We start from the raw sequence: 21,538 nt of genomic DNA, 5'->3' as shown, positions 1-21,538 counted from the left end.
ATATTCTTTTATTTTGTAGCTCTCAAATACCATATACCTAGAAATATTGCTTAAATTTTTTTTCATAGTCTCACACTTAAACCAGCGACTTAACCCCTTTGAATTCAACCTAGCTTATGTATCTACCACCATCCTATTGTCCATCAAAGACTAGCACATGTAAAACCACATCATCACATGAAAGTGTCACATGTCATCACTTGAAGTCACCAAGTCATTATTTAAACTCTTTCATTGCTACTTGATTCCATGTGAGATACTTTGTTAGCATTGGAATTATGTATTCAATGAATTTTTCCCATTAAACATCGAGCATGTAGAAATGTTGATGTTTATCTAAGCTGTATGATCAAGGCATTTGTAGTCGTTATAGCTCATTATGTGTAGGCTTGCATGCTAACCTCCATTCTTATTCACATCCAATATAAAATATATATCATTAGAATAAATTCTTCTACACCATTGGATTATATTGGGTTCTACACTACACCTTAAGTTTTGTGCATGTTAGTTTCTAATATCAAATCTTGACTGTCGATGCAAAACAATCTTAGACATTAGATTCTATCACATGCTAGATTGATGATTAGCCTTTGTGTAGGTTAGGTAGGAATATTAAACATGAGCCATTGATATTACCCTCTCCCTGTCTTGATCATACAATGTTGAGGGATACATATTAATCCTTGCACATGTTGTCATCTGGCATTACTCCTCGGTCAGCCAATCAAAGTGATTCCTACCAATGGATCCAATCATATGACTATACATGGTAACCTATGAGCATGTCATGCACCTGATGAAGATTAGGATCATTGATATTTCGTATGGATCTGGCTCTTTGGGTATTGATTTTCCATCTATATTCACTTTTCCAATTTCTTTATGATCACACTATGTTCAAGTGGTAACTCTCTAAGAAAAATATCTATGCAAATGTTACTTACTGAGATTTATGATTGTAAACCCACATTCCACACACATTCCACATCATTTAGTTACATCGACTAAAGTATACAACATCTCTAACTATTCTTAAATTTCAATTTTCTCTTTAATTTATGGGAGTTAAGTTAAATTCCATATATAGTTGGAAATATATCAGATAACACTATCCAACTGAACATGTAGTTTATGCATTTGAGCTGAGAAGTGAGAACAAAAATGCCTACAAATATATTACATGCATCCTTGACCATGACTATTGAACAACAAAGTTTAATATGACGACAATAATGTACTTTCCAAGCTTCACTTGAACTTGAAACAAACTCTATTCAACAACCTATTAAAACAAGATCCCCTTAAACTTGATATGGCTTATCATCAATGACTTAATTTGATATAAATGACAACCACTGGTCAATAGTCTCCCCCTTTGGAATTGAAGGTAACATTTGCTAAACATTGTTGGTCATTGATGAAAATACAATTGCTTGGTAACATTCCTTGCCATGCCAAAGATTTTCCCACTACTACCATCTAGTCCTCTTTCCCATTGTTGTTATACTTGTGTTTCACACTACTATTATATATTCATGTTTCCCATTATTGATATATACTCAAGTTCACGCCCATGTTCATATGCTCTTTGTTATTGACTAGGAATTCTACAACAACAAGATGTAGAATGTTTTCTCATTAGTCTCACCATTTGACATTAGTGGAATTTTTTTTTTATGCTCACCATGTGAACCAATCTCTCTCATTATCACCACTACATGATTGTCTAGGGATGTCATTGCGGCTAATTTGAGATCCTCGTGGAATTGTCTGCAAGATAATTCTAACAAGAGTTCTTGTGATGAACTTCACAACCAAGAATCATTATTTCTATTATGTTGTATGTTGAATTTATTCCCCTAAATTCATGCTTCTTCTGGTGATATGAAAGCTCTCCCTGATTTTGATTTTTTGCCTTGTTGTAAATCACTATAACCATTGTAGTATATGTGTGGATAATTTCCTTCTATGCTTGTAAAGATAATTAAGGAATAAAATAGGGAGAGATCACTCCTAAATTCTACCTTAAATAATTGAAATATTCTCTAGCAAGAGCCTTTGTTTAGATATCAATAATTTATTATTCTGTGGGTATATATTCCAACTTCACAACTTGCTAAACTACCTATTAGGATAAAGAAATGGTACTTGATATGGATATACTTTGTCTTAGAATCATGAAAAATATTTTTTGATATACATATAACATTTGTATTATATAAATAATAGGAATATGTTTATCATATGTTACCTTTAGGTCATGTAATGTGTGTTTCATCCATAAATTCTAAGTGAAACATTTTTCTACTACTAGGTTCTTGGTTTCAACAGTAGAAAGAGAAATATATGTTCTCTTTTTTTTGAAACAAGCCACTAATTTATTTCAAGGAAAGCACCTCCACTTGTGCTTTTCTTGTCTGTTATACTTCTATCCCAATGAATGTTTGTGAATTAAATTAATAATATATTTTGACCTTTTATGTTGGAAATAATACTGAGAGAAGGGGGGTGAATCAGTATTATTAAATCAATATAACTTTTTCATTTCCATATTAAGATTCATATATGCTACTTCAGTTAAGGCAAACCACGTGTATACGCAACTGTGTGTAATGCAACAAGCGTATATCCAGTAAACTTATGATTCAGTTAGTTGATCCTTACTGAGTGCATCAGAACATTATTGACCATATGAACAGTAAATAAGAGCAGTAAAATAGAATAGATCATCACACACAAGAAGGACACATGAACACCATGATGTAAGGTGGAAACCCAATGTGGGTGAAAACCACTTGCTGCAAGTCATCTCAATCTTCTTTTTAGTAAGAAACTTCTTTTACAATGGTTTTGTACTGGTGCAGTCTTATACTAGTACACAGGCTTATACCTGCAGAATGCTACAACCTTCTCTCGTTTTCCACACTCTCCTGGACAGGAGCTACAACCCCCTTAGCTCTTGTACTAGCCGATCCATTTACTAGTACGTAGGTGCTGGCCTACTGAAATGCTCCAACCTTTACTTGTTTTCCAACTGCTACTGGAAGGGAGCTATCACCCCCTTAGCTCTTGTACTAGCTGATGTACTAGTACGTAGGTGTTGACCTACAGAAGGCTACAACCTTCTCTTTCTTCCTACAGGTACCACATTTCATAAATTTTCAGACTGGATACTCATGGACCACAACATCATAATTTGAAGGCCACTTTTCATCTAATTTTCATACTGGACCCATCAATATCATTGAAGCACACAATCAATCAACACTAGCATCATCAATCTCTGAATCACCCAATATTGAATCACTGAACCCCTGTCAACAAAATGCAGTCACCAGAACACAGAGTAGAACACCGAACTCTGCAAAAATATACAGAACCAACTGTATCATATAAAATCATGTACCAGAGTGCATATGCTACTTGGAAGTGCCGAACCTGCGTGTATACGCAACTTCACCAAGGCCAACCAGCGTATATGTCATTAATTACTTACTTATAACTTCGCTCCACTTCCTGACTTCAGACATACCCAGATCATTACATATACAAAGATAATATGTACGTTAGCAACCAGATCTAGTTCACTAGATCACATAAAGATAAGTCATTCTGATCCTAATCCATTATAGATCTCATCCATCAATACTAAAGCTAAACACAATCAACCAATATGAATATGCAGAATACTGACACTAGTAAACATTCATCAGAACTCATCAACAACTAGAAACACCTGTAACTTCAAACATCATAGCTCATATGGTATACGCTACTTAGATGTATCTAACCTGTGTATGTATTCTCTTTTATCATAGTTAATCAACATATACATCTGTAAATATTCATTCATAATTTGCAGCTATTCCAAACTTGATTTATACCCAGATCATAAAATTTACAGAACATTACATGTGTCAGTATAAAGATCTAGACTAAACAAGATCAAACCGTATAGAGATGATTCATTCCAAGCCATTAGATCCTGATCTATCCTTAGATCTTATGCTCCATCAACCATTGAGATTCCTCCTTAGCTTAGATCAAGCAATGCATCATGAATCCATAACCTACATACTGGATCTCATACTTCATCAGATCTTCAAGATCTAAATACCACGGACCCAAAAATAAGCTTTCCCACATGTACGTGCTTTTCCGTGCATGAAAGTGCGTGCATACGCATACGCGACTTTTGATCAGCAATCCCACATGTATACACGCCTTTGTATATAGCGAACCTGCGTGTATAACCTACGTGTATACCCTACTTGGTATATAGCGAACATGCATATATATGCGACTTGGTACATAGTGAACCTGCGTATAACCTGCATATGTACACGACTTGGTATATAGTGAACTTGCATATATACTCTTCTTTCTTCATTCTTTGTAGTCTGATCATCAACTCTTTGCTATTGACCTGTTGCACTATGATTTGTCATATGTGAGAGTTGCCATCAAGGACAACACTTGTATCATAATGCCAACAATCTCCCCCTTTGGACTTGATGGCAAAGCTATCTTGTCGTACTGAGAACTGCCATCTGATTCCTTTGAGTTGTCCTGCATCCCATGTATTCTGTCACATCTGATATCTCTTCTGTAGATTCATCTAGTTATATATAAGTGAGTTGTTCTTCTACGAGTGGGTTGCCATCAAGTACAACACATGCATCATAATGCCAACAATCTTCCCCTTTGAACTTGATGGCAACAACACCAAATCACTCTCCCCCTTTGACATCAAGGGCAAAGGGCGAACCAAGATATTCTCTTTCCTTGATAAGAATTCCGCTGTCCATACTCCCCATGAGTACCTGCTGAAATCTCTGAATGAGCTACCCCTTTGTATACGCCAAGGTGTACCAATCTGTCCATGCTCCCTCTGAGTACATGCTGAAATCTTTGCTCTGCTGAAGTGTGCTATTCATGCTCCCCTGACTGTAAACAAGGTCTGCAAAAATATGTTCTACAAGAAGAGCATGACTCTATCATAAATGACCTTCCTATCACCAAGGACTCATACATAATCCATCTCCCAACCCAGTGGGGATATACCAATATTTACTCATCCACCCAACCAAGTGGGGATACGACAGATACCAAATGTTTGTACATGACTGAAATATTACATCATCCTTCCCATGCATAGTGGGGGTACAAATTACATCATATGACCAAAAGGGATTCATCAAATGACTACAATAGATAGATACAAACTATTACATCATGATTCTTGATATGACATTTATAATAGAGACCAACAACAACAATCCTCACTAAAAGCAACAATCCTCATCCACATGAGCGCCAAGAACTATAGGAATCCTGCATCATAACTGTATTATATGATCTTTATGCATATGATGACAACATCATATGAGTGACTCATCATCAAGTAATGAAGATGTGTATTCAAGCTTTGTACTTCTCCTTATCCTTATGAAGATCACCATGTAAACGCCATATATGCATCATCAGAGAATCAACCACAAATCTGATCTGAACATCAACTATGTAACCCCAAGAATCATATGAGATTTTGTCATGGACACTCATATCATAGCAAGATATATCATTTAGCCATATAAGCATCATCACCAAGTACTACTAACCATAATGCCAACAATGCATTATTAAAAGCATATTCTCCCCCTCAACCTGTGCCATCTTTCTTACTGTCAGATCTGATCATGCATATATCAGCAAGAAGTATCAAGGCATCATCATCACTAATTTAGGATCAAAACACTTTTAAAACATCTTACAAGTATCAAGACATTTTCACACATCATCAACAGATTGTAACCATTATCAAATAGAGAAAATAATGGACAGAATCATATTAGACCCTTTTTCCTGAGTCTGTCCCACTTCTTTTCCTCAAACTAACATATGCGCGACTGTGCAGTGTCTAACTCATGTAAATACGTGACTTCCCTTTATGAAACTTGCGTATGAGATTTAGGATACTGAAGTTTTACAATTTCAGCTCCTTATGAGTCTGTTATGTCTGTGCATTGTGTTGTGCCACATTTTCCTGACTGTACTTCCTTCTTCTTCCATATCTTCAAGTGTGATGATGTTTTCTCCTTTTGGTATGGTGCCCGTACTTTGTTGCTGCATTCCTTAGCTTTATGTCCAAGCTTGTTACATGCATAACATATCATATATTTCATATTCCTTCTGTAGCAATCAATAGCTCTGTGACCAAACATATTGCAAGAAAAATAATATCCCTTAAAGTACCTGGAACGTGATGATATTTTTGTGTGATGGTCTTGAACCATTCTTCTTCTGCATCTAGCTGTAACATGTCCAAGATTATGACATACATAACATTCAACATTATTCATCGGAGGAGTAAAAGATTTTCTTTGAAGAATTTATTTCCTTCGCTGTTGATGGGGTTGTCCTCTCATCTCCTTGTTGATTATTTTTGATTTTACATTAGATTTCCTTGCCTCTCCTTGTGAGCTAGATTCATCTTCAACAGATTCATAAAAACCAAGGCTAGTTTTTATAGCAGGAGACCTTCAACTACAAAGAATATCATCCAAGATCTTAGTACTATCTTGAAATCGTAAGAGCTTATATCCTTTTCTTCTAAGTTATCTTTAAGAATATTTACCTCAACCTGATGTTGCTCCTCCTTTTCATGATAGTGATTCTTCATGTTTTCTTCAGCTTTTCTTCCTTCTTCCAACTAATGTCTTAGTTCAAGAACTTCATTTTCTTGTTTTTCAAGAGCTTGGAGTAGTTCTTTATTCTGCTTATTTGATTCTTCAAGATCTTCTTTTAGCGAGAGGATCGTAGCTTCAAGACTTTCATAGTAACTGGATCAATCTCTGAGTTTCTTGATTGTTGTGCTCCTTTCATTAACTTCATTTCTTAATGATGTTACTTCATCCTAAAAATTTTGACATTTATCTTCCTTGTCCTTGAATAACTTCCTTACCTTGTTTCCTTCCTCTAGTTGATCTTTTAGTTTGGTAGCTTCTTCTTTGAAGGCACATTCCCTTTTGTTCAATAGATCTTGTTGATCTCTAATTTTGTCTCTAAGCCTTTTAAATTCTGCCTCTTTTGGATATCTTTCTTGCTCACCCATAAGAGCAAATTCAGTTGTTTCGCTATCACTTTCATCATCTTCAAATGGATGGATAAATGTATTGCCAGAGCATAACAAATTCATACCTGCTAGTTCTTTTGCTTATTCATCTTCATTCTGAAGTGATTCTGAATCTGAGGTGCTTCTTCCACATATTCCCCAATCCACTCTCCCACTGTCATAGCTCTTCTGAGATGTCTTCTTCTTCTTAGGCGCTTTATTCTTAAGCTTCTTTCCAATTGATCTACAGATCTCCTTTAAGCGATCAAGCTTCTACCAAAGGACCTGCTCTGATCCCAATTGTTGGAAATAATACTAAGAGGGCGGGGGGGTGAATCAATATTATTAAATCAATATAACTTTTTCATTTCCATATTAAGATTCATATACGCTACTTCAGTTAAGGCAAACCACGTGTATACGCAACTGTGTGTAATGTAACAAGCGTATATCCAGTAAACTTATGATTCAGTTAGTTGATCCTTATTGAGTGCATCAAAACATTATTAACCATATGAACAGTAAAAAGGAGCAGTAAAATAGAATAGATCATCACACACAAGAAGCACACATGAACACCATGATGTAAGGTGGAAACCAAATGTGGGTGAAAACCACCTGCTGCAAGTCGTCTCAATCTTCTTTTTAGTAAGAAACTTCTTTTACAATGGTTCTGTACCGGTGCATCCTTATACCGGTATGCATGCTTCTACCTGTAGAAAGCTACAACCTTCGCTCATTTTCTAGACTCTCTTGGAAGGGAGCTACAACCCCTTTAGCTCTTGTACTAGCTGATCCATTTACTAGTACATAGGTGCTGGCCTACTGAAATGCCCCATCCTTTACTCGTTTTCCGGCTGCTACTGGAAGGGAGCTATCACCCCCTTAGCTCTTGTACTAGCTGATGTACTAGTACGTAGGTGCCGACCTACAGAAGGCTACAACCTTCTCTTTCTTCCTCTAGGTACCACGGTTCATAAATTTTCAGACTGGATACTCATGGACCACAACATCATAATCTAAAGGCCACTTTTCATCCAATTTTCATACTGGACCCATCAATATCATTGAAGAACACAATCAATCAACACTAGCATTGATATCAATCTCTGAATCACCCAACACTGAATCACTGAAACCCTGTCAACAAAATGCAGTTACCAGAACACAGACCAGAACACTGAACTCTGCAACAATATTCAGAACCAACTGTATCATCAAAAATCATGCACCAGATTGCATACGCTACTTGGAAGTGCCGATCCTGCATGTATACACAACTTCACCAAGGCCAACTAGCGTATATGTCATTAATTACTTACTTATAACTTTGCTCCACTTCCTAACTTCAGACATGCCCAGATCACTACATATACAAAGATAATATGTATGTTAGCAACCAAATCTAGTTCATCAGATCACATAAAGATAAGTCATTCTGATCCTGATCCATTATAGATCTCATCCATCAATACTGAAGCTAAACATAATCAACCAATCTAAATATGCAGAATACTGACACCAGTAAACAATCATTAGAACTCATCAACAACCAGAAACACCTGTAACTTCAAACATCATAGCTCATATGGTATACGCTACTTAGATGTATCTAACCTACATATGTATGCTCTTTTATCATAGTCAACCAGCATATACATCTGTAAATATTCATTCATGATTTGCAGCTATTCCAAACTTGAGTTATACCCAGATCATAACATTTACAGAACATTACATGTGTCAGTATACAGATCTAGACTAAACAAGATAAAACCGTATAGAGATGATTCATTCCAAGCCATTAGATCCCGATCTATCCTTAGATCTTGTTCTCCATCAACCGTTGAGATTCCTCCTTAGCTTAGATCAAGCAATGCATCATGAACCCATACCCTGCATACTGCATCTCATACTTCTTCAGATATTCAAGACTTTATCAATACATTTGCCTAATGATCTTATTCTCCTTTTATAGTCTTAGGCCTTACTCAATACCATGGTCAAAACCATTGAGAACCAATACTAGGGACCTAATACCTGGGTTCAACACTTCGGACGCAATACCAAGGACCAAAACCATAGGTCTAAATACCACGGACCCAAAAATAAGCTTTCCCACATGTACGTGCTTTTTCATGCATGAAAGTGCATGCATACGCATACACGACTTTTGATCAGCAATCCTGCATGTATACGCGCCTTTGTATATAGTGAACCTGCGTGTATAAGCTACATGTATACCCTACTTGGTATATAGTGAACATGTGTATATACGCGACTTGGTACATAGTGAACCTGCGTATAACCTGCATGTGTACGCGACTTGGTATATAGTGAACCTGTGTATATACTCTTCTTTCTTCATTCTTTGTAGTCTAATCAACAACTCTTTGCTACTGACCTGCTGCACTATGATCTGTCATCTGTGAGAGTTGCCATCAAGGACAACACTTGTATCATAATGCCAACATTTTAGATATTAAAGACCATAGTCCATGATAGCTCTTAGACATATCAAAATCCTCTTAGAAACTAAGAAAGTACTTTATTTTGGGGTAGAATAATACCTTGAAAACACACCAAAAACTTGCATAATGTATTTTGAAGAGGCTATGAGTTACAAACTATTACCAATTATTGATATATACACTACATCCAATAATAATAGGAGTAATAACAAGACAACACTCTTCCTTTCCAAATTATTTAATATTTCCTTGAGGTACGTGCTTTGGGAGTTAAAATATACATTTTTCTAATTCATTGATTTTCAACCCAAGAAAAAATTGTATTTCTCTAGAGATGGACATGTTAAATTATTTTTGCATGTATGTAGCAAATTCCTAACTGAGTAGATATGAATTACTATCAAATATGATAGTATCAACATAATAAACAATGACTAACAAATTATCATTCTAATATATAATATATAGTTTAATGTTTATTCTCCTTTTTTGAATCCTTGTTGTTGTAAATACTCTATGTTGGTATTATGGCTAATGTTCTTTCCTTGATGGTAACCTACCTGATAAAGATGTCAATATTGTCATAACAATAAGATTATGAACATTGGTAAATATGTTACAGGTGATATGGATAAAGGAATGTCAGTTTAGGGATAGGTGAATGGTAAAGGTAAATTTTGAGAAATTATAGGTGAGTTTTGAGAAGCAAGTTCACATACATATGAAATTATTGTGAAGAAGTGTTGCATACAGAATTGCACCATGGTAATCTAGATACCAGGGGTATTTACCATGGTATTTTCCCACAATAATGGGTGCAATAAGGATTATTTGATCCCATCAAAGAATACCAATGAAATTACTAAGGGATTGGCCTAAGGTATTGACTAAGGAAAAATCTATATAAAGAGATCGAGATCAAGGTGTTGCATGTGTAGTTTTTGGGTTGTATATGAATGATTGAATCTGAAGTAGGTGTACACCAGCAATCAAGGAAAAATCTATATAAAGAGATGGATATCAAGGTGTTGTGTGTGTAGTTTTTGGGTTGTATATGAATGATTGAATTTGAAGTAGGTGTACACCAGGAATCAAGGAAAAGACTCAGATCTAAAAGATCTCAAATATGTTGACATATATGATTGATTTTTTTACTTGTTGCAAATGAATAAGTAGCTAATATCTATGAAGCTATGGTACTGTGATCTAAATGATTTATTCAGATGTTAGTATTATAAACAATAAAGGCTCTCAAAAGTGAAAGTGTGTTCCTAATTTTTCTTTCAAATATGTATGTAGGAATGATTGGAAAAAATTGCATACATAAGAGGATCCATCTTTGAAGGGTTGCATAGATATTATTCAAAATAAATTTTAGTGCATACAAATTTATACGCAAGTGTTGTGCATAGTAAGAACATACATATGTAGATATTTCTTGTGGAAGTCACATATACAAACTAGGGTTTGATATGAAGATTGATGCTTACAGTTGATTTTCTTTGCTTTATTTGTTGCTTTTTGTCGATGATGTCTCTATCATGATGATCTATGTATGATAGTGAAAATTGATGTGACTTGGTTGCATTGATCATTTTTTAATATTTTAGAAGTTTCATTGGGTGTATGATTTATGATCTGTAATCTGTGATTTGTTCAATGATCTGTAACTAGTGAAGTGGCCTGTGTATATTTCATAAATTAATGATTTCGTGTTCAGTATTATGAGATTTGTACGTAGGTTTTATAAAAAGAAAGCACATATATACACGAGTCCTATTCAGTATAATCACATATATAATTTGATATTTGTTATTTCTAGTTGGGTTTTGCATTCAGTGACTTGATGCTTAAAAATTTCAGTTGATTTCTGGCATGATAGATCCTCAGATTTAGTGCTTCAATTTGTTTGGGTTTATGGTTGATATGGGTCTAGTTTGAAAATTTGATGAAAGGTGGCCTACAAGTTGTATGATGATTTTTTGATAGGTGGATCCAATCTAAAATATTTAGAAAAATGGTCCACAAGGAGATGAGGGTTGTAGCCTTTAGAAAAGGGGTTAGGATTTCCATGGCCATAGAAGTCGGTAAATGAGTTAAGGTGGTTGTATCTCCCTTATAATAGGTGCTGGAGAATGAGAGAAAGTTGAAAATGTATACAGTTGGGTTCTTTCATACTAACAAGAGTCTGCATCAGTACAAGCGTAATATTTTTCTTTATATTATATGAAAGAATTCATAGACAATAATACCAGTGGTTTTCTCCCACATTGGGTTTCTACCTAAAATATTGGTGTTCTATGTGTGTTGTTCTTTTTTTGTGATTTATTTATGTTCTTTAATGAATACTAAAAGTAACTAATCTACTGATGTAATGGTAAAAGGTGAGGAAGCTTAATGAACTGGATATATGTTGGTTTCCTTCTCTGAAGCAACACAGATACACATGTTTTCTTAATAATAGTAGCGTATATTTTTCATAATACAAAATTTGGACGTTTAAATTTAAAAATATTGATTCACCCTGTGAAGTGTTTTTCCCAACAATTATGTCAGAGAAGGTCGCTCAGAAGGATCTTGATCGCTTAGAGTGAAATCCATCATCATGAGAATTCAAGAGGGAACATCTTCTATCAGACCACCTATTTTTAATGGAACTAACTTTTTATTTTGGAAAGTCAAAATAAAAGCATATTTGCAGTCACATGGAGTTGAGGTATGGGTAAATATTGAAGGAGTATATCAATAACTATCCTCTATTCCCACAAATGATACATGGAAGAAATAATATGAGACCAATTTAAAGGAAGTCAATTCTCTCTTAGGGTTCTTGGAAGAATAATAATTTGTGAAGGTCATGCATCGGATTACAACAAATACTATATGGGACTCTCAGAATGCACGATGATGAAATTATTGTAAGATTTTTCCTTAGAGTAGACGAGATCATTAACTCAATGAATAATCTTGGTGATGAAATAAAATATTCTACTATGGTTGAGTAAATCTTAGGATCTCTAACCTCAAAGTTCAAATACAAAGTCTCTTCCATTGAAGAAATGTAGGATTTAAACAATCTCATTATTGAACAACTCCATGGGATTTTAATAGCTTATGAGATGAGAAAAATGGATCCATCAGATATCAGAGAAGAAACACCAAAAGCTACACACAAAGGAAAGGAAAACGAATATCTTAAGGAAATAGGTTACATTTCAGATGAAGAAGAAGCGAATTTTGTAAAGAAACTTCAAGTAGTAACTGGTAGGTTTAGAGGTAAGACTCCTTTTAAATGTTTTTCATGTGGAAGAGTAGGTAATTATGTTGCAAAATTTCCTTATAAAGACAATCATAAGAAAGGGAAAATTGTTCCAAAGAAGAGTGCTAGGATAATTTTTGTGTTATAGCTCCAAATATCACCCTTGATGTTTGTGATGCTTGGTTTATGGCCTAGGGAAACCCCTCCTTCCAGACTTGGTCCAAATATTTTAAAAATAGTGTTTTACTCCCTATACGCTACTTTGCCCTGTGATAAAAGCGTGGACACGTGGGTTAGTCAATACCAAACCCGCATATATGTGTTAAAACACTTTAAAAAATTAAATTTCCTTAACAATGGGTGGAGTTCACGGGTTTTACCTATTGATTACCTCCTAGTGCCCATGGTCCAACTATTCCCAACTGTTTCCCAACTAGAAAACTAATTAGGTGAAATATAAAAAGACTTCTATGGGAATGCCTTAAGGAGGAGAGAAGAGATAGAATTACTATACTGATATTATCCCATGATCAAGTCTGAAGTATCCCTTTGCTTCAAGCATTTCCCTAGGTTCAGGAAACCCTTGTTTCCTTGAGTGTTGATATTCTCCCACTTGCTTGAGATATCATGGTATTGGTTATGGAACGAGGCTGTTGAAGACTAGGACTGGACAGACCTGGAGGACGGTTTTGCTTGGAGTTGGAAGAGGAAGACTCAAGTGAACTCTTTCCATATTTATTATAGTTTTCTACAATAAAAAGAAATGTTGTCTTGTTCCTGAGATCGACTTTGTTTATGCATCAGATGTTATTGTTATAGTTCATGTGTGAATGATAATTTTGATGTGTAACTAACCTTTTACTTATATGATATAAATTTGATTTCACTAAAATGCTTTATCTATATGCTGCTATGTGTATTCGAATTGGTTGATTTGTAGATTCGAAGATCATTAGGAGTTGCAGAGGGTTTGAACCCTGGCTGGAACTACCCAAACGAAGGACATCCGGGTATGTTCGTCCTTGCATAGTTTGATTATTTAAGCATGTTGCCTGAGTTGTACACGTGTTTCTTGCTGTAGATTACTCATGCTCTATTGGGGTTATGACCCAAAGCCCTAGGGGACTTATTCCTGTAATAGAATTGGTGACTCCACTAGGGATAACAATCTTGTTATTCCTAGTTTGGGTTGTTCAGTGTCAATCAGGGCTCAGTTCTTGGTTTCCTTGCTGTGACAATATTGCCTGCTCCTATAGGAACTCAGACTCCAAATATGATCTTTTTAATCAGGCCTTGTTTTTTATTTTTCTTGTAAAAATTAGTATACACATATTTGCCTATTTACAGAAGCATACACATGCTTGTGTCTGTGAACTGAAATGCATATACGCGAGTTTCTTTTGTCAGAAGTGCGTGTATACGCACCTGTACTGGGACACAATTGCGTATACCATTTTTTGCATGCTTTTTTCAAATCTTTCTGCCCAGAAAGATTTGTTACTTGGTTTGCTTGGTTTCTGAGTGGTCAGTTTCTGTCTTCATAATTTAATTATTCAGTGAGCTTACTATTTTGAATTCTCTCCTTCTTTGAAAAGTTTTTGGCCTAGGTTTGCTTTTGAGTGAGTTTTATGATTTGTGTTTGAACACACAAGGCTTCTCATCGAGGTTCTTGATTGTTCTGGTCTTTCGGAACAACAAATTGTTTTCAATCTTTGTGTCAAACTTGATTATTGGTGTACTTTCTTTGCTTTCCGCCGTTTTGTGGCCTTATACCTTTTCTTGCTTTTCGAAAATTTCTTTTTGGTGAATTTGAAAGTGTTTCTTTCTTGACTTCTTGGTCAGTTTCACAAAGCTCTTTTGCTGCTTTTGGATCATTTAGTGCAAGTTGAAACCCCTTTTTGTTCAAGTTTTCATTCATGTTGAATTGATAACTTACAAAGTTTCCTTGTACTTTGCTTTCAATCTTTGAGTTTTTGGTGGCATTTTTGAGCACTTTTGAAAAGTTGTTTTTATTGTTCCTTCAAAAAGAAAAGTTCTTCAAAAAAATTGTTTTTGCTTTCTTTTGCCAAATTTGAATTTGGTTTCTTTTGGTTTTTGAGAGTGATTTGGGATCTTTTTGATTAGTCCTTCTTGTTTGGGAAAGATTTTCGGTTCAAAATTCATATTCCTTTCAAACACATAAGTTGACTTATAAACAAATTGCTTTCATTTCTTTTAGAGTAATCTAGAATTTTTCATTATCATGTAGATCTTGCATTAGGGTAGTTTTGCATCATTAAAGCATCAATAGTATTTTTAGTTTTTGTGAGTGTGAAGTCTACTATAAGAAAAGAAAAGGAAAAAGTATTTTGCTTTATAGAGGTTGCTTGGAACCCAACTAGAAGTTGCTTTTCATCAAAGAACAGACAAGTGCATTTCATATAAGTTAGTTTTTCATTAATTTCTTCTACATCATATAAACACCATCTGTTTAATTTCCATATTGTCCCTTTGACCTAAAAAGAACAGCCACTTAAAATTAAGCGCCTAATAAAATAAACTAGAAGTTTTTGTATTGTCATCATAATACACCAACAAGTTTTAGGTTTATTTAGGGCCTTGGATTAGGCGAGAGGAGAGTAAAATCTCCAAGGTCACTCTAGATTGTAAAACATAGAAGTCTGATTAAAGAGTGAAATCCAATAGCGTTAGGGAGACCGGGAAAGCTCTGTGATTGGGAGTTAAGCACGAGGGTTTGTGAATATAAGGACGAGAGATACCCCCTCTCTTACCTGTCGGATCTTACCTCACGATTGTTACACCTGACTTCTGACACGAGTTGGTGTCTTTAGTTGCCTATCCTAGAGATCTACACAGGTGGCTGCAGAGGGGAATCCCATGGCATCTAAGGTTGACGTTGCATCACATTGAGAAATACTTTGGAGGGCACCCTTGGGAAGCTTGGGGCCTTTCACCGGCAAAGGATATTGTCTAGAGGTCAGCGTAACTTCCCCTGAAATCTTCGCTAGTAGACCTGGGGCATAATTACCCTAGTATATTTTGCGAAGGCCCTTATTATTCACTTGTATTTTGGTGTTAGTCGTAATCACCCAGAGCGGAAATACTTGGAAGTAGTTTGACTGCTAATTTCTTTAGGGACATTTGTAGTGCATGTTCTGTGCTCCTAGTCAACCTAGCTTTCAATTTTCTTAATTCTTTAAGTAGATGTTATAAAAATAATTCAAAGTGGCTGACTGACCATCTCAACGGTCTCGGAGACTTCATGGGCTTCCACCTACGAGTCCAGAGCCTTCTCCTAGAAGGTGTAGGAATGATTCTACCAGTGGCAGCTGGCGCATCAGAGATTAATCCTCCACTTGGGGGCATTAGTGTAAGAGAGAGACCTGGTACTTATACAAAGTTAGAGAGGAACACACCTATTCTTTCTCAAGTACTCTTCCAGTTGGAGGATTGTATTGAAGTGGAAGAGCTTTTAGAGTCAGTTGTGGCTTTGAATTCTCCTCTACCTCCTGATCATCCATACGTATTTTTATACAATGGAACTCCAACTCACAGGCCTTCAAGCCTAGGTCCACACACATCTATCCCTTCGATGACCACTGCTGGAAGCATGGCATCCACCACGAGTGCTACGAGTATGCAGACTCCTATATCAGTGCAAGGGCGAGGAACTATTTCCATCCCTTCTAGATCCTTATTCAGGTCTACTTCCATTCCTTCGATGAGTGGAAGTTCCGAAGCTAATTGTGTCTAGTTTTGGATTCTTCCCTTTTGGAATGCCCTCTCAAGGTATTCCTTTAGCTCCATTGAATGTACCATCAACTGCCTCCACATCCATGATGAGTGGATCATCTTATTTTTAGGGTTTCCCATTTGGAAGTGGTCATATACCACATTCCAATCCGATAATGGGATCTATGCCTTTTCCTTTCATGAGTCAAGGCAGCAATCCCTTTTAGAGTTGGACTAACCTTGCGGTTAGTGGAATAGGAGCTGGAAATTCGTTTTTTGGCCAATAAGGGAATGTGCCATACTCCTCGGTCAATTCATTTCAAAGTTTACCACCCTTAGGTAACACTTGGAACCCTTACCAAGGGCTGTTAGCTCCTTACAATACATTGTTAGGGGGAAACTTTACCAGTTACAGAGGATTTACGGCTGGAGTTGGTCAAACTCCGAGTTTTTCTGGACCACAAGGGTCACGTTTTGGTCCAGTAGGTTCTAACAGTTACTTCGGGCAACCTGCTGCCTTTCAAAACCCGGGTCATTCTTTTGAAACTTTCGGGAACCCAAGTCCATGTGGGTGGAATCACCAAGGTCCTCCACAACTTCTATTTCTGGCCACGCTTAATCTGCCAGACTTGACTAAGTTGACAAGCAATCCAATTAGATACAATCCGACTTAAACTTCCATCGGATATTCTGAAATTCGAAGGGAAGAATGTTGAAGACCCGAGTGACCATGTAACCACATTCCATTTATGGTGCTCATAAAACTCCCTAATCGATGACTCGATCAGGTTGAGGTTATTTCAACGCACCTTAACAAGAAATGCGGCTAAGTGGTATATAGAGTTGCTAGGGGGAACTTTTACTTCTTTCATCGATTGGGTTAACATTTTCTTAAACCATTTTCAGTTCCCTATCCGTTACGAAGCCAGAACTGAACTTCTGGCTAATTTCCATTAGGACACGGCTACTCACATTTCGGATCATATCCAGGAATGGAGATGGAGAAAGAGGCTCATCAAAACCAAAATTCCACCTGAATTCCATTTGTAGTGGTTTTTAAAATCATTACAACCCGAGATCTCCAAGGATGTTTCTATGTCTAGCATCTATTCGGAAGAGCAGGCTATCTTTCACACCCAACAGTTAGAACTGATATATTCTCAATCTGGGACTCTTCAGAAAATTTTACCTGATGCTCCTAGATCCAAGGTTGATGTAGCCAAACCATATCCAAGCCCTCATGCTGATGGTATAGTTGATCGGTTGATGCCAATACGATGAACCTCTTGAACCAATTGCAACAGTTGTCTCTACAAACTGCTTCTTCCAATCAGGTTGCACCGTCTACTCCTTTGCCTTCCCAACCTTCTTCCATAAATGTTGTCCAGGCCTCTAACCCCAAAGGAAATCACAATCTGATGGGAAGAAGAAGGGACGAGGTAAAATAAAGAATTAGGAAGGGAAGGGTAATGCAAATAAGCCCGAAAATGGTGTCAATGAGGGTAGAAAAGAGTCTAAGAAGAAAGTTAAATTTCCATGCAAGTTGTGCAGTGAAGATCATTTGACTCATCTCTGCCTAAAAATTCAAGATGCTCAATGCTTGTTAGTGCAGCAAGGGTCTTATAGCTCCCAAGATGTCTTAACTAACCCTTTTCCCCAAGGGCAGCAATTACTTGCTGGTGCGAACTCAAACCCTGGTACCTCTGTAGGGGATAACTAGGAGGGGGACAATTCCTCAAATGTTTTCATGATGAATTCTCATGTCAATGTGGCTACACGGTCATGTGATTATGGTGAAGCAGAAACATCCAAGGATAAATATGTTCCTAGAACTATGGATCCACTTCATATTGAACGACCCTCTATCAAGTTTATACCTCAGATATCGAAATGTTCCACCAAATGCGCGGCTATCAACCCTAATGCTAGGGCAGCCTAAAACTACTCCATTGTAGAAGATTTGGCTCAAAGTCCTTGTGCTATGTCTGCTTTAGAGGCACTCCAGTTGTGTCCAGCTCAACGAAGTGCTTTGCTTTTAGTGATCAGGGTAGTTGATCAAAAAAATTCCTTGATGCTCACTTTTGATATGCTCAATGTCTAAAAGCGACTTCCTCATCATATGGCTTTTCAAATAAAGTCTACTTACCAGAAAACTAATATTTTTTGAACAGTTATAGATGAGGGAGCTTCCACATGCATAATGTCTATGTCATGGTTGAAGGCCATTGGATCGCCTTTGGTTGTTCCTTCACCCACTCTCTTGACAGCTTTTGATGGACATTTTCATAGGCCACACAGGATTATCCCAGCTTTTCCTATATGTTTTGGAGGAAAGGTCATTAATATCGAAGTAGAAATCATTGATGCCAACCTGGATTACAATCTCCTCTTAGGGAGGAATTGGATTTATAAAATGGAGGCCATAGTTTCATCCTTACTCTGCATCATCTACTTCCCTCTTGAGGGGAGAATTGTTAAAGTTGATCAATTGCATTATTCTTCAGGTGATCCTCGGGAAACTTTGGATTCTACGGTTCCATTGGTCGATAACCCCCGCCAACCTATCGAGAATTTAGGAGTTGTGATGTACTCTTCTTTGATGGGTATATTTGATCTTCCCACTCCTATAGCTAGAATCAATGTGATTTCATCCTCCAAGGAGTCTTCACAGACGAGTTCTTTCGAACTCATTATCTTTCAGACCCTTGGACCTTACCTTTGCCTACGACCACATTAGATGAGGGGCACGTTGGTGGAATGACATTCCCTATGTCTGCATCAGAGCTTAGATATCAATCTATCGTTAACTCTGCATGCAACCATCCTACTCCTTTTTTAGAGGAGGAGTTAGATGGTGATGTGGCTCCAACTTGGATCTTTGACTCTACTTCTGCTATGGATTGCTTAGATATGGTTTTACCATCTGAGGAAGCAATCTTAGAAGCAATCACGGGTGTAGATTGGCCGTGGGAAGATTTACATCATCATTCATATTTTCTTCCCCCATTGCAGGAAGTCGAATCCAAGTTCTCTAATCTGCTTACTAGCGATGTCTGTACAGTTTCAAACGCGTTGGCTCCAGTGCACATATGTGCCGAAGGTAATATGTTAGTCATTTCAAAAATCGTACCAATAAACATCTCTAGGAACCCTAATGTGATAGAAAATGTTTTCATCGGATCCGAGTGTTCCCCTGAAGAGATTCAAATTTACACCGACCTCTTTAAGGAGTTCTAGGATGTATTCACTTGGTCTTATGAAGAAATGCCTGGTATTGATCCATCCATCATTCAGCATGAGATCAAGACGTATGAAAACACCAAGTCGATTCATTAGAAGCTTCGGCTGGTTAATCCTAGGAAAGTTGTAGCTATTAAAGCTGAATTAGAAAAGTTACTCAAGGTGGGTTTCATATACCTCATTCCTCTAATAGACTGGGTTTCTAATCCAGTCTCAATTGATAAAAACAAGGAACAATCCGAGTGTGCATTGACTTTAAGGATTTGAACAAAGCCTGTCTGAAAGTCAATTACCCCACATCATTTATTGATCATATAGTTGATGAATGTGCAGGTAATGAGATTTTCTCTTTCATGGATGGATTCTCCAGTTATAATCAAATATCTATTCGTCCAAAAGACCAGCATAAGACAAATTTCATTTGTCCTTAGGGTACCTTTGCATACAAGATCCGGTTGAATCCGAACAAGTGTGTTTTTGCAGTTACATTTGGTTGGTTGTTAGGGTTCATTGTGTCAATTGAAGGGATTCGAGTTGATCCCTTCAAGGTTGTAGAAATAATTCAGTTTCCTCCCCCGCCTTCTCTCTGACAACTTCAAAGTCTCCAAGGAAAGGCAAATTTCTTGAGATGATTTATAGAAATCTATGCTGAGATAACTAAAGGATTTATGCGTTTGCTGAAGAAAGGAGTTCCATTTTTATGGGGTGACTTTGTGCAATGATCTTTCAATGACTTGAAGTAGGCGTTAATCTCTGCCTCGCTTTTGAGTCCACCAGATTATGGTAGAGATTTCCTTTTATATCTTGCAGCAGCAGAATCAACCATAGGTATGGTTCTGGTTCAGGAAGATGATGCTCTCACAGAGCATGTGATTTACTACTTGAGTCGAGGCTTGGTAGGCTTTAAACTATGTTATTCTCTGGTTGAGAAATTGGCCTTGGCAACTGTCCATGCTGTCTAGCGGCTTCATCATTATATTCTGCTACGAAAAACATTCGTCTTAGTGGCAGTCAATCTCTTCCAATTTTTCCTCAGTAGGAAAGTGATTGGGGGAAAATACCATTGATTATTTTACAAGAATTTGATCTTGAGTTCTTGTCGGCCAAGTCTAAGAAGTCATTAGTTTTTGCGAAATTAATTTCCAAGCTGCCTTCTGAAGAAGATACTGTTTATGAGGAAAGTTTCCTAGATGAACATCTATTCCTCATCTCTTCACAAGATCCCTGGTATGGAGATATCATCATCTATCTCCAGACTTCGAAGTTCCCTCCTGCTTCCTCCAAGGATGAACATTGAAAATTACGTCACTTGGCTAAGAACTATGTCATCATTGGTGATACATTATATCACCGAGGGGTTGATTCAATCCTTAGATGTTGTTTAACTTTAGAGGAAGCAGAGTCTGTGCTCAATGATTGCCACAGTGGAGCTTGTGGTGGTCATCTTTCAAGGCTTGCTACAGCCGAGAAAATCTTGCGTGCTGGCTACTTTTGGCCTTCGCTTTTTAAAGATTGTATTGAAGTGGTCAAATGTTTCCATGCTTGTCAAGTCTATACCTGGAAGATGCGCGTGCATCCAACTCCTCTTTTTCCTGTTGTCACTGTTAGTCCTTTTACAAAGTGGGGCATCGACTTTACTACTTGTAATACACCTTCAACTGTGAATCAAAAGTACATTATAGTGGCAAGAGACTACTTTACGAAGTGGGATGAGGCCAT

This window comes from Pinus tabuliformis, chromosome J (genome assembly GCF_031772625.1).
Source record: "Pinus tabuliformis cultivar Carrire ecotype Pingquan chromosome J, CPIR1, whole genome shotgun sequence".
NCBI classification, from domain to species: Eukaryota; Viridiplantae; Streptophyta; class Pinopsida; order Pinales; family Pinaceae; genus Pinus; species Pinus tabuliformis.
Note: the sequence above shows the minus strand (reverse complement) of the source record.